Source organism: Sebastes fasciatus, chromosome 9 (genome assembly GCF_043250625.1).
Source record: "Sebastes fasciatus isolate fSebFas1 chromosome 9, fSebFas1.pri, whole genome shotgun sequence".
Lineage (NCBI taxonomy): Eukaryota > Metazoa > Chordata > Actinopteri > Perciformes > Sebastidae > Sebastes > Sebastes fasciatus.
The window spans coordinates 31,219,914-31,233,250 of record NC_133803.1 but is presented as its reverse complement, the minus strand read 5'-3'; the positions used below and the strand labels follow the sequence as shown (position 1 = coordinate 31,233,250).

Here is a 13,337-nt window from a genome sequence, read left to right as displayed (position 1 = left end):
AGACGCACCGGGCATCATTAAATAAACAGCTGAGTTGGATCTTGATCAGTAATTTGGTTCAAACTTCTTATGTCTCTCTTTTGAAATATAATAATCAGATTTGTTAGGATGCCTATAGTTAACTATCCTTCATTAAAGTCAGTCAAAAAGAGAGTCGTACAATATCAGCGAAGTGTTTCAGAGATGGAGAGAAAGGGTTGCTAATAGTTTAGCCTTCTGTTATCCGCAGCCAAACGGCTCACGGCTGCGGTTAGCAGGAGGCTAAATATTACCAACATTAACTCTCCATCTCTGAAACGTTTCTCCGATATTGTAGCTCGCTAGAGTCTCGAATCACAGTTTGTCATCTCAAATGTTTGTGATATCTGGATTCTGGCACCCAACAACACAGCAAGATGGCATTTTAGATGTGTAGCTTTGGCCCACTGCTAGTGTTAGCCTCCAGTCTTTCCTTTGTTTAGCCTCCAGTTAACACCGTGACCTCATCATGACGTTGACACAAAAAGTTAACAATTAAACTTGAATAATGAAGCTTTATTTAACAAATCCACCATTTTATACAGTGTTGTGATTTTTTCTTTGACATGATTTATATGTAGTTTCCAGCATAATTTATTATCTAGAATCATCCTTAAACTTTGATTTCTTTTTATTTCAATATCACTTATCAAAGTTTGTTCATTTGTTACATGATGACCAAAGATGATTAATTTAGTTTGTTCTTATCAAACCAATTCTTTATAAGTTGGAAGTATTTTTCCACAGATGCTGAATTTGATCCTGAAAAACTCTTGTTTGACATTCGAAGGTGTTTCTTCACACAAATCAACAAAGTTCAGTTTTATACACAAAGTTAAAAAAAATGTTTCACACCTTCTCTCAGACAACAGATCATTTCAGGTAATTACATCGACCTCGCTCAGCTCTTTCAGCCGTCCATCGGCAACACCACAAGTCCCAGAGAGCTCTCAACCCCCCAGAGTCCAGCCCAGCTCAGGTACCCCTCACCTGCTCCGACTGCATTTACAACCACTGAGAGATCAGGTTGGTACGAACTAACATCAGCTGTGTGTGATCCTGTACAGACTGAACTATCTGGTCAGCAGTGAGAGAGTTTCTCTAACAGGAGGAGACTCTCCCTCCTACAGAGAACACAGAGACACTGAACTAGACCAGGACCTGAACCCAAACCCAGGATAAAGAGGTTCAGTGAATGTGGTGTTGAAGGTGTGGAGGTGGATCAGTGTGTCAGAGGAGACTCTGTAGAAGGACAGAGTGCCAGCAGGACAGTCCACATACACTGCTACTCTACCAGAGGAGGAAGAGGTGGAGGAGGAGAAGGATGTCTTTCTGTTATTGTGCCAGACATAGTAACCACCATCAGAGCACTTCAGACTCCAGGACTGATCATTCCATCCAAACACACAGTCGTTACTGTCTCCTCTCCTGCTGATTCCTCTGTAACTCACTGATATATAAACAGTTCCTCTCCACTCGACCTCCCAGTAACAGCGACCAGTCAGACCATTTCTACACATCAGCTGAGGACACCAGTCAAATCTGTCTGGATGATCAGGATATGACTGAACCTCCTCCACACATGTCACCTTCCTGTTGTTGTCAGACAGTTTGAGGTTTCTGTTTACTGTGTTTGTGTCGAGTGTGAGTTCACAGGAATCTGATGGAGAGAACAAGACACAATACAGCTGCAGTTATTAATCTATCATCTTTGATGATGACATCAGAGATCTGAATGAGTGATGTCACAGCCTGAAGCTGGTTGAATGTTTCAGGAATCAAATTAAAAACACACTTACACTTCCTCAGACCTGGTGTCAACCATCGGACTCCAGCAGGCTTCACCCTGAAAGGAGGAGGGGGGTCAGAGCAGCACTTCCTCTTTCAGCACGGAAACATGGACATTACATTGCTCTCATACACCATGGATGTATTAAAAGAACTGGATACAGCGTTGGAGGCGGGGCCCCGGTCATTCCTATGAGAGATGCTCATTGGCGCATGAAGCCTAAATGGCTTGGAAAAGTACCCGTATCTTGGCGGTTCTCGGGCACATGGTACATGCGCAGTAGCGTCCGCTTGGTCACATGACTCGGTCATGGGGTCACAGTCGTCACGCTGCGTCACACTGCGTCATGCCGCCATCACGGCTTGCTCACATGTAGCGTACAGGGGCGCGCAAGATGGCGCTCTGAGCAGTCGTGTCTGGATGAGCTCCTGCAAACCTAACTGGGTTTTTTTACATATAGTGCGGGCAAAACAACTATTTTAACTTGTATTTCGACTGTAATTCTACCCGACTACTTTTGGTTAATGTTAATAAACCAAAATGAAAAGCTAAGAGAAAAGAAAGGCCGACGCTAGGAGGGCGTTAACTTCTGCTAACTCTGCTAGCATACCTGCTACAACAACTCTTGATGGGCAAACTGAAGCTAAGAACACACTCATCGACAACATGCACGACTATCTCGGCTCAGATTCCAACGCAGTGAAGGTAACGATGATGGAAGAAGATTTTCCACCTCTTCCCATCACACCGTCTCAGTCTCCGGCAGTTAAACAGAGAAAGGTTGTAGACGCTTGACCCAATTCAATCTCCGTTAGCTAAAGTCTGTTTTTCTGTTAATAGAGGTATGAACTCCAGGATAAGGGCTTTTTATCAGGACAGCATGGTTTTTACTCCGGCAGCAACATTTATTGGAGTAATTTTGTTAGTGATATTGACTGGAAGAAAGTTTGGTCCTTACCGCAAAAGTTCCTTCTAACAAATCAGGTAAAAGAGGTGTCATTTAAGTCGATCCATAGATTCTATCCAGTGAAACATTTCTTACAAAAGTTAAAGAGTGACATTAATGTCAATTGTTCCTTCTGTGAATCACATCCTGAAACTTGCTCTTATTTATTCTGGTCCTGTAAATTTACATGTGAATTGTGGAAAGATGTCAACAATTTTATACTTGTTAACATTTTCTCAGATTTTGCACTGTACTATAGAAATATTATAATTGGTTGCCATGATTACAGTGACAAAGACAGTAATGTATTTTTTCTTATTATTTAATTCTCACGAAGTTCCACATTCACAAGTGTAAATTTACCAAAAAAAGTCTAATTTCTTTGTATTTATGAAAGAAATGGAATTATATCTGTCAACAATTTCTTCCTCACAAAACAAAAAAGCAATGAAAACAATGAATGTATGCAATATGTTTAATGTTTTTTAGTGAAATTATTGTCATACTCTCGCATTGTCTTTTTTTTATTTTATTTTTTTTTTATTTTATGTTGGTTTTGTTTCATTTCTGTTGTCCTTTTATGTTTGTCACAGCACTTTGTTTATGTTTTCGCTATGCTTCTTCTGTATGTAAATTATTTTAATGTTTTCTGCTGTTACTATGGATACTGTCATTTTGAAATAAAAAAATGTAAAAGAAAATGAACGTAGCGTATACGAGTTTACCGCGCGTTCATGAGCTTGCTCGCTCGTAGCTAGCTGGTAGCTAAGTCTGGTAGACTGGTACTACTGCTGTAGTAGCCTAGCCTACTAACCGCAGCAGCTAGTGTTTGTTTAGGAGACAGCGGTGTTGCAATGGTAATTTGACTGCACCGTATCCTGTTACATAATATATATATAACCACAATGAGTTTACAACTGACAGTAGGGCTTTTTTTAAATTTAAGAGGAAAATGTACAATATATATGGCAAGTGATATATCATCAGTAGTAGTGGGCTCTTTAGAAAATGGAGCACACAATGTAAACCGAATTATAATCTGATAAAAGACAAAACAGTAAAGTAATGAAATAGCTTAAGGGGCTCTTCTAATAACGCAAAGGCATCAATAATGTTCTGAAGTTTTTTTGCTGCTCACTTTCATATGCTTCAGTGATTTGCAATACAGCGCTAGTTATCTGTTAGTTAGTTTGTCTCGTGGGTCTGATGCACGTTCATTATGCCGAGGAAAATAACTCTGGATTCAGCTATTAGTTCACTTTACATCATTTTAATAATAATAGCCTACAGCTACGTTAAATATTGTTTGTTGTGCTACTCTACTATCTACTACTATCTACTATCCACTGCACTTCCTAGGGGCTTGATACACACGCTGTATTCTAAACCACATACTATACAAGTAGTACGTACTGATTTGTCCAAAATGTAGTATGTAGTATGTAGTATGTAGTATGTAGTATGTAGAATGCAGTATGCGAACAAAAGCAAAATCTCCAGTATGCCAAAAGTACCCGGATGTCGTACTGATTTGGAAAAAATCTCCAGTATGCATCGGACCAGTCTATCTCGCCTACTGTATCCCACAATGCAAAGCGCTGGACCGCCACAGTTACAACAACAGAAGCCAAAAATGGCTCATTTTGTTTTACATTTTTCGTAGCTATTTCATCACTAAATTCAAGTCTGAAAGTTTTTGAGGCGAGAAATCAACTGTGTAGATTTTTAATATTGGCAGTTTTACGAAGTTAGATGGCGAATCGAACATTTGCTCACCATGCAAAATGCCGTGATAGCTAGCTAGCGCCTGCTGGAGTCGCTGCCAGCCAGCCGGGTAGTCACGCTCAGAGAACCCGCTATGAGCTGGCTGGAGCTCTCTAGAGACCGGTCTCCTAGACAAGAGGCTTTTATTTCCTTGTTGACGGATTGTTTGTTTAAATATAACAACACAGATGTCCATTATAAATTAACAGGAACCTGTGTTTATCTGCCTTTTTGGAGTTGATAAGCTCCACAATCGCTCGAGTGCGTAGCTCGCTGGAGAGCCGGCCACAGAGCAGCACAGTGGCGAGGGAAGAGGAGAGGGAAATGGAGATGGAAACAGCAGCCAACATTACCCTTTTTAACATTACTCTAATATCTGGAGGGAGATCAGTCCTCTGTTTAGTTGCTGTAACTGAAAAAACAGTTTGAGTAACGTCAATTTTGTCGTTCAATATTTTATATTTCCCGTCTCCCCTCCTTGATGATCCTGTTTGTCTGACTTTACTCTGAGCTGTTGGAATAAATAGTTAAAACCTGCAATATCTTATAAAGTAAACCAGCATTACATAAACAACAAAATCAAAGTTTTATTTTTCGATAATATTGCAATAGTGGTACGAGTTAGTTTTTTTGTCCAGTGCTTTAAGAGCTGGTTTAAAGGCTAAAGCCTCGTCTAGCATAATACAAAATACATCGCTTTAACCGTCACATACTACATACTACTGAGGAACGCAGTATGCAGTATGTACTGTATACTGCATACTGCGTTCCTCAGTAGTATGTAGTAGTGATGGGAATTCCGGCTCTTTTTAATGAGCCAGATCATTTGGTCAGCTCACCAAGAAGAGCCGGCTCTTTCGGCTCCCAAACGGCTCTTCATTTTACCAATTCTACCTTTTATAATTCAGCAAAATTTAGCGCTGTTTTGACCTGTGATTAGTAATTGTGTACATATATCACTTAAATTATTCAATATAATTATACTAAACCTTATCATTTCCAGAATACCATAATTTTACATGCTGCTTCGTTTCCGACTGTCACTCATCTTATCTGCTATTCGCGCACCGCACTCCTCTCTCTTCCTCTCCTCCTCTTCCACCTTTTTGTTTGTGTCACCTGATGAATGTAAAGCCCCTTTTCCAAAGCAGGAACTTTCCCCCAGTACTAGGAACCTTTTAGGAACTCATTGCGTTTCAACCGCAGGGACCAGGGACCAGGGTCTGAGGGTCTTTTTAACCTTCCAAAAAGGCCCTAACATTAAAAGTAAAGTTAGAATCTATCTACTATGCAGCAGTAAACGCAGCGAGACAAAACTTTCATGTTTTCATTGTGTCTGACTTTGACATTGTTCACATTGCGTCTCCTAGCAACAGTCAACACTGGTTTTTATTATCTGTAATCTGAAGGTAAAGATATTAAAGGTCAAGTCCGTGTGCAGCCACAGAGCACTTCCTATGTCCCCCTATAATGTTGGTCCAGTCCTAAATAAACCTTTTAGGCTCTGACACACCATGTCCACAATCAGTTGTTTGTTCTTCATTGAGCGTCTGTGGCTGACTGTCACCTGTAGTTTCTGTGGAAAGTCCTGCAACAAGTTGACTCTTTATCAGCCAGGGAACTCGCTCTCAGTGCAAAACAAACCAAAACCTGGTAAAGATAAACTCCTTTAAAACAGCAAAACATTCCTATTGTGATGATTTATCAAGAACTTTTAAACAGATTCACTGTAACGTGAAAATGGTCTTTTTGTTTCTTTGTTTTAACAATCATTTCTGGACTAAAGGGCAACACACACTGATGGTAGATGACGAGCGTCAAAACATCCAACCATTGTTTGATATGAGCCCACAAACCTGCAGCGTGTCGACGTTGACACATGTCAACCCACCATGACGCCTGACAACGTATCAGGATACACAAATATCCTATTTTCTCATTTTGAAACAAGACAACGCTCCAGAAAAACAACATTCCATCACCTTCCCTCCCTGTTTTGGCACAACCTGGCTTCTGTTCCCTGACTACTTCTGCCTGTATTGATGATCTGATGTTGGACACAAACAGTTTGATGAATCAGTGTTTATCAGCTCTGGTTGTTGAGGTCAGCTTGGTGTATCAGGGTCATATGAGCCAGGCTGAGAGTGTGACCAGCTCTATCTCCTCTATCAGACTGATTGTCTGTGGCTGCAGCAGGCCTCTTCATACCTGAGAGTGTCCAGTCTCCAGCGTGGATCCTTCAGTCCAGCAGACAGCAGCTTCCCTCCTGAGGCTCCTGGATGATTGTAGCTCAGGTCCAGCTCTCTCAGATGGGAAGGGTTGGAGCTCAGAGCTGAGGCCAGAGAAGCACAGCCTTCCTCTGTGATCAGACAGCCTGAAAGACTGCAAACACACAAAACAACACACATGTCACATAATCTGAGGGTACTGTGAGGGCTGGAGGTTACTGCAGTACTGCGATACTGCCGGCTACTGTGGGGTTACATTAACATCGTAACTTTTTTTTTCTAGTCACAACCAAACACCCTCTAATGTCCATCAACAATCTGACAACATTTCTGGTCGCTCTCTGATTCCTCTGTAATGTTTCAAGTCACAATAGAGTGAGAAAAAATTAATCCATTAATGTAAATAAGGATTTAAGTGACCATTAGTTGAACATGTTGATGAATCCTGACCTGAGAATTTCCAGAGTACAGTGTGGATACTCCAGTCCTGCAGACAGCAGCTTCACTCCTGAATCCTGCAGGTTGTTGTTACTCAGGTCCAGCTCTCTCAGACTAGAGGACTGGGAGCTGAGAACTGAGGGCAGAGCTTCACAGCTTCTCTCTGAGAGGTCACAGCCACTCAGTCTGAAGAGACAATAATGAAGGAAAAACAAGAAATAAGTTGAAAACACAGCAGAGTATTTAATTTATGATATATGAATAGAACTATCTCTGTACTTACAGTGCTTTGTTGGAGGCTTTGACCACTGGCAGCAGCCTCAGAAGAGCCTCCTCTGAAGCAGAGTATTTCTTCAGGTCAAACACGTCTAGATCTTTTTCTGATGACAGTAAGATGAAGACCAGAGCTGACCACTGAGCAGGAGACAATTCATCTGTGGAGAGACTTCCTGAACTCAGGGACTGTTGGATCTCCTCCACTAGAGAACGATCATTCAGCTCATTCAGACAGTGGAACAGATTGATGCTTCTCTCTGCAGAGAGATCCTTGTTGATCTTGTCCTTGATGTACTGGACTGTTTTCTGATTGGTCTGTGAACTACTTCCTGTCTGTGTGAGCAGGCCTCGTAGGAGCGTCTGATTGGTCTCTAATGAAAGACCCAGGAGGAAGCGGAGGAACAAGTCCAGGTGTCCATTTGGACTCTGTAAGGCCTTGTCAACAGCACTCTGGTTGAGGTGTTTTAGATTAGAATTTTCTCTGAAGAATCTAGACAACCGGGATGTTTTTTGTTCTTCTGCCATCAGATTGACACCAGAGTTGATGAATGTCAGATGGACATGAAGAGCAACCAGAAACTCCTGAACACTCAGATGGACGAAGCAGAACACCTTGTCCTGGTACAGTCCTCTCTCCTCTTTAAAGATCTGTGTGAACACTCCTGAATACACTGAGGCTGCTCTGATATCGATGCCACACTCTGTCAGGTCGGATTCATAGAAGATCAGGTTGCCTTTCTGCAGCTGCTCAAAAGCCAGTTTTCCCAGAGACTCAATCATCTTCCTGCTATCTGGACTCCAGTGTGGATCTGTCTCAGCTCCTCCATCATACTTGATGTTCTTCACCTTGGACTGAACCACCAGGAAGTGGATGTACATCTCAGTCAGGGTCTTGGGCAGCACTCCTCCCTCTCTGGTCTTCAACACCTCCTCCAGGACTGTAGCAGTGATCCAGCAGAAGACCGGGATGTGGCACATAATGTCGAGGCTTCGTGATGTCTTGATGTGGGAGATGATTGTGCCGGCCTGCTTTTTATCTCTGGATTTCTTCCTGAAGTACTCCTCCTTCTGTGGGTCGGTGAACCCTCTGACCTCTGTCACCATGTCAACACACTCAGGATGGATCTGATTGGCTGCTGCAGGTCGTGTGGTTATCCAGAGGCGAGCAGAGGGAAGCAGGTTCCCCCTGATTAGGTTTGTCAGCAGCACATCCACTGAGGTGGACTGTGTAACATCAGTCAGTATCTCATTGTTGTGGAAGTCCAGAGGAAGTCGACACTCATCCAGACCGTTAAAGATGAACACAACCTGGAACTCTTCAAACCTGCAGATTCCTGCTTCTTTGGTTTCAGTAAAGAAGTGATGAACAAGTTCCACCAAGCTGTACTTTTTCTCTTTCAGCACATTCAGGTCTCTGAAAGTGAATGGAAATATGAACTGTATTTCCTGGTTGGCTTTGTCCAGCCCAGTCCAGAGTGAACTTCTGTGTTAAGACGGTTTTCCCGATGCCAGCCACTCCCTTTGTCATCACTGTTCTGATTGGTTCATCTCTTCCAGGTGAGGCTTTAAAGATGTCTTCTTGTCTGATTGTTGTTTCTGGTCTGTGTAGTTTCCTGGATGCTGTTTCAATCTGTCTGACCTCATGTTCATCATTCACCTCTGCAGTCCCTCCCTCTGTGATGTAGAGCTCTGTGTAGATCTGATTCAGAAGGGTTGGGTTTCCTGCTTTAGCGATACCCTCAAACACACACTGGAACTTCTTCTTCAGGTTAGATTTGAGTTCACGCTGACAAACTCCAGAATAACTTCCTGAATCAACACACAAAGAAGATCAATAAGAAAATATTTGAACATTTCAGTTCCTCAAAGAATGAGTATATGAATATATTTTTGGTCCATCTCTTGAGACATTAGTAAACGTCCCATTTATCCAGCATGTTAAATCTTTAGATAAATCCTCTTACTGCTCTGCAGACAGTCAGCCAGCTCCCCCTGCTTCATTCTCCTCAGGAAGTGCAGTGTGATCTTCAGAAAAGCCTCTCTGCTGCTCCTCCTCTGTTCTTCATCCTCACCGTCCAACACCTCCTTATCGTCCCTCTGACTCTCTAAGCATTCTGGGTAATCTGAACTCAGAACCTTCAGGATCGTCTTCAGCTCGTTCTTCACAAAAGCGACGATGTTCTCCTCCAGCAGCTGGAACAGAATATTATATGAATGACACAGTCAAACTAAAATCATGGAACCAAACATCAGATCCATGTTGGACAGACTGACAATCCACTGGTCTAAAAAGAGCAGCATGGAGATGATTGTGAACAGAATAGATGTAAAAGTAGTTATAGTACATGAACAGACCAAAAATATGGAGTCCATGTGTGTTTGATGCTGCTGGGCAGACTGACCACTGGGACCCTCTGAGCTGTCCTGGTCCACTCTGTGGAGGAATCATGAAGAATAGACTCATATGATGTCTGTCCACACAGAGACAAACACAAGGTAAAGGTCCATGAAGTGATATTTGGATGTGAACAGTGAATCAGATGACTCCCTGTAGTGGTAAAGGTTTACTAGTCCTGCTGATCCCACTGAGAATCAACAGCTCAGACTGCAGCTGTTAGTAGCTTTCAGTTCACTGTTTTCTTCACCAGTCAGTTTGGTTTAGTCCCTACAGCTCTCACCAACCCCTCCATATGTACACTAGTGCCCTAGAGCAAGGCAACCAGAACCTCCAGCTGCTCCAGTGGAGCTGCTTAGTGTCAGACTGGTTATACTGGGCAGCTCCCAGCCTGAACTTCATCTTCAACTGAGTCAGTAAAGGTTTAAAAACTGGAGATCTCACAACCGATAAAAACACATCATTTTGTTTTCATTAAGAGTTTGAGATCCTCACCTTTGATCAACAGTTGTGAGAAATAGTTTGCTCACATGTATGTAGAGCCAAATAAACATCCTTTTGGCATGGAGCCTCAGCTGGGGAAATCTTGACTTTTCCTAACACCAGTAGAAGTCTGACAGTGGGAGCTGCTGTTGGCTTCATTTTTCAGCAGCGGAGGTTGCCGCTTGATAAAAACCCATAATTTGTTTTCATTATCAGCTTGAAATCCTCACCTTTGATTGGCAGAATGGCGTCCATCTTTGAAGAATATATTTTTATCCATAGACCGGTCACTCCTCATTGACACACAGCTGGGTTCAGGCTTTTCCAGCTTCCTGCTGATAGAAACACTAAATAAATTCTACACTGCACCAACAACACACTGAGACAAAACCTGTCAGTGATTTAATACATCTAACTACGTAGTATATTTGTAACCTGGTAGTTTTTAGTCCCATTTTGTGTGAATTCAATGTTTCATTCAATGTATATTTTAAAGCTGTATTCATTGCAGTTTGCAGGAAATTATGCTGCGGGGTGATTATAATGGTTGAATAGTAATGCCGTCCATTTAGGATAAAAACAGGACGGACTTGGTGTAAAGGCAGCTAGATTTAACTGAGTGTCCTTTCCTATATTTAAGTTCCCTAACGTCGGATATCATCATCATTTTTGTTTTCATTATCAGTTTGAAATCCTCACCTTTGATCAACAGAGTGGCGTCCATCTTTGAATAATATATGTTGATCCATAGACCGGTCACTCTTGAAGGACACACAGCTGGGTTCAGGTTCAGGTTCAGGTTCAGGTTCAGGTTCAGGTTCAGGTTCAGGTTCAGGACAGTCTGGTCTCTGATGGATCCTGATAGAAAGAAATTCATTAAAGCTCACAAATTTAGAAACATTCTCAGTGAAGTCTTTGTGACATGGAGAAGAGTCGTGGACAGTTAGAGATGGTCATCTCACCTCTGAGCTTTGGTCTGGCTGTCATGTTCCCCACACAGAGAGGTTTTAGAGGGAGGGACTCCCTCCTCTCTGTCCTCACCCTGATTCATATCAGAGCCCACACCTTCACACAATCACAACAACCTGCTGGGAGAGCTCACACATTATTTCTCTTCATCACAACACCTCGACACTAAATACACTCACAGGACAGTTTCTATGTTGTTGGCACTTTGAGCCGCAGAGTCCTATCTGAGGAATGACATTCACAATACTCTTTAGTCTTTAGGATTGTTTGAAGACTAGAGGAATACACCTCATGTTTCTTTTTATTTCCCTTTCTTTTGGATGACATCACTTTTTACTTCCGTTTGACTGACTTTGAAACGCTCTTCATTATTTGAAATGTTACCCTTTTGGCTATTAGTGCATTTTACAATTTTAGGACCTAATAATTTAAATAAGGGCAAGTGTTATTCAAGTGTTCATACTGGGAAGTTGATTTACCTTAAAAAAAAAGTATCCACTGAAGTACAGACGTCTCTTTATCAATGTAAATCTATGGGAAAAAGTATTTTTGGGCCCAATGACGTCCCGTGACGGACACGGAAGTTGTATTACCTCCGTTTGGCCACTACGGAAATTTGCTTCAAAGCACTGTTCCTGGGGGCTTGGCTTGAGCCCGTTGCTGTGATACGTCAGCCATATAGGGGAGGTAAGGAATGGCCTGTAAATTAAACAGAGGAGCTGCCGTTTTTCTGGATAAAAGGCACTATAACATTTACATTTCTCAACTGATGTGAGTCGTTTTTCTATTCAAAGACTTATGGTCTACTAAGGAAAAAGAAAGTTTTGTCACACTTCCTCAAAATCTCGATACTATGCTATAATCACTGCCAGAGGCTCAAAAGACTGTGTATCAATGTTAGCTAACAGTACATGAACTGAATTACTTACGTGGTGGAAAATAATTAATTTTGCTGAGAATTAACGTTACTGATGCAAAACCCAAAACATGACATCAGCTTTATTGTTTGTGATATCAGACGCATGTCGTAGATTTAAAGTTTTACACACAATATTATGCTAAACATGAAGATCTATAAACCAACATGAGCTTTGATCGAGGATTAGCTAATAATAATAACAACGCTAGCTCTCTATTTGATGACCTACAGAAGTAAATGTTTGGTAAAGATGTAACTTAAACTGTTATGTTGATGATGTGGAAGATTCTTAAAGGAAACCGTGTACAAATTTTTAATATCATATCAACAGACAGACCGGCCAGTGAACCATGAACCGAAAGCAGTAACGTAACGTTACTGAACCGTTTTGTGATCTGACTTATAGTACTCCATGTAGATTATAAATGCTTGAATATAAAACCACTCATTGAAATTGTTTGAGAAATGTAAACATTCATCTTCTTTATCCAGAAAATCAGCACCTCCCCCGTTCACTTGTATGTGTTTACAGGACAGTCCTGACCTCCCCAAAATGGCGGCAATGTTGACGTACGATTCAAAGGCCAATGCAGCATCTACGTATACATCTATCTATTTCCTTGCGTCTCTCCATGCATCCGCGGTGGGAGGGACAAAGATTCAAGGAAAAGACGCAAGTGAGGGAAGCATGGATGTAAATAAGAGACTTGGGATGCACCCAGAGTGTCTGTCAGGTGTGTTTCAGTGCAGGAACAAAGGCCCAGGGGCCTCATGTATAAACAGTGCGTACGTACTAAAATGTTGAGTACGCTGTGTTTCACGCTCACGCCGGGATGTATAAAAATCAACGTGACGTGAGAATGTGCGGGCCGTCCTCCAAACTCTGTCATCTGGCAGTGTCAAACTACAAAGTCCTGAAACTCGCTAAATGTGTAAAAATATTTTTTTCCACTCAACTTACTGAGCTTTATTTATGATGTGGGATCAAAAAAAAAAACCCACATATTTCTTAACTAGTTTGCGCATAAAGTTTAACATCAGAGAGGCACAACAAAAACACATTTAAACTAATTTCCCAGAGATGACATGCCTTAACCACCGTGCCAAAAACA

General features: G+C 41.7%; 1 pseudogene; it reads right to left on the bottom strand.

Annotated features, from left to right (window-relative positions):
* Positions 1-519: 519 nt before the first annotated feature.
* On the bottom strand, positions 520-11,443 carry LOC141774542 (protein NLRC3-like; annotated as a pseudogene).
* Positions 11,444-13,337: the final 1,894 nt, after the last annotated feature.